Genomic DNA, 1,977 nt, shown 5'->3' with positions numbered 1-1,977 from the left:
ACACCCAGTGCTCCAAGTTATTGCAGAAATGTATGAGGGTTTCCTCGATGGTTCTGCAGCTAAAGAACCCACCTGCATGCGGGAGACAGACACAGGAGATTTGGGGTTCAGTCTCTAGGTCAGGAAGATCCCCTGGAGGAGGAAATGGCAACCCACTCCAGTAATCTTGCCTGGAGAATCCCATGGACAGAGGAGCCTAGGAACAGAGGCTACATACAGTCCAAAGGATCACAAAGAGTCAGACAAGACTAAGCATGCATGCAGATGCAAGGGTTTACCTTGATGTGTCACTGTCTCTAAAGAGACAAAAGCATAAGGAAACAATTCTTACAGTGCAGAATACAGCTTTCTTTGGTGACTGATTCTGTAAGCTCTGTATCATCCACAGGGATTTTCAAGAAAAGAGGAGAAAAATAGCTACTCTTTTGAGAAAAGAACTGTCCCCTTTCCTTGCTAGTTTCAAAGATATAAGAGAAAAAATAAGTGGAATAAGTTCTTTTTGGCTCACTATGACACTCAAATCTCTCTCTCTGTCAGAATCCTTTTATCTTTTACATTTATTCTTAAAAACAAGAATTGAAATTTTATCAGCTTGGGGCACAGAATCTGCAAATTAAAAATGTATAGTATTTAAAACTTGATATATTCTTCAAGTGTGAAGGAAGTCCCTCTTTCATATCTTTAATCATTAAAGAACAGAAGATTTTAAGTTCAAGAAGTCAGTATTATTGTACTCTATATTGCATTGTATTTCAAAACTTTCTAATTTAGTGATTTATTCATTTATTTATTCAACAGAATTTTACCAAAGACCAATATACATTCTGAAAGCTATTCTTTATTGGGGATACAATAGTTTTTAAAAATTCTTGCTCTTATGGATTTTACATGGTGAAGTGAAAGTGTTGGTCATTCAGTTGTGTCCGACTCTTTGCGACCCCGTGGACTGTAGCCCATCAGGCTCCTCTGCCCGTGGAATTCTCCAGGCAAGAATACTGGAGTGAGTTGCCATTCCCTGTTCCAGGGGATTTTTCTGACCCAGGTCTTGGTGATTGAACCCGGGTCTCCTGCACTGCAGGCAGATTCTTTACCATCTCAACCACCAGGGAAGCTTGCCTTTATGTATTTTACATGGTATATTTTAAAATAACATAAAAATAAGTTAATTGCATAGCTGTTAGAAGCAAGTACTGTTTTTTAAAAAAACAGGAACAAACCGGAGAGCCAAGAAATAGATCCACATAAATATAGTCAACTGATCTTTGTCAAAGAAACAAAGGCAATACAATGAAGCAAAAATAGTCTTTTCACCAAATGCTGCTGCAACAGCTGGACATCCACATGCAAAAAGAAAAAAAAGAAAGAAAATGAACCTAGACACAAATCTTACACCCTCCACAAAAATTAACTCCAAATGGGTAACAGATCTAAATATAAAACCCAAACCTTTAAAACCCCTAGAAGATTACATAAGAAAAAACCTAGATGAACTTTGGAATGGTGATGACTTTTTAATTTTTTCAAAATGGAATGCTTCACGAATTAGCATGCCATCCTGGGGCAGGGGCATGCTAATCTTCCTCATATCATCCCAGTTTTAGTACACATGCTGCCAAAGCGAGCATGGCAACAGCTTTTAGATGCAATGCCAAAGGCACAACCCATGAAAGAAACTGATAAGCCGGACTTCATTAAAATTAAAAAATTCTGCTCTTTGAAAGACATTATCGAGGAAATAAGAAGACAAATCACAGACGGGAAAAAAATGTTTGCAAAAACCACATCTGGTAAAGAACGGTTATCAACAAAGACAAAGAACTTCTAAAACTCAACAGTAAGAAAACAAACAGGCTTCCCCCGGTAGCTCAGACAGTAAAGAATCTGCCTGTAAAGCAAGAAACCGCAGTTCAACCTCTGGGTTTCGAAGATCCCCTGTAGGAGGGCATGGTAACCCACTCCAGTATTCTTGCCTGGAGA

The 1,977-nt window shown here is 38.5% G+C and overlaps 1 non-coding gene across 1 annotated transcript; it reads right to left on the bottom strand.

Moving 5' to 3' along the window:
* Window positions 1-1,519: 1,519 nt before the first annotated feature.
* LOC133050260 (U6 spliceosomal RNA) lies at window positions 1,520-1,625 on the bottom strand. The gene has a single exon (XR_009691577.1). It is a non-coding gene; the product is annotated as a U6 spliceosomal RNA (small nuclear RNA).
* Between the last annotated feature and the right edge of the window lie 352 nt (window positions 1,626-1,977).

The sequence above is a fragment of the Dama dama genome, chromosome 31 (genome assembly GCF_033118175.1).
Source record: "Dama dama isolate Ldn47 chromosome 31, ASM3311817v1, whole genome shotgun sequence".
Taxonomy (NCBI): domain Eukaryota; kingdom Metazoa; phylum Chordata; class Mammalia; order Artiodactyla; family Cervidae; genus Dama; species Dama dama.
This window is presented reverse-complemented; position numbering and strand designations above follow the sequence as displayed.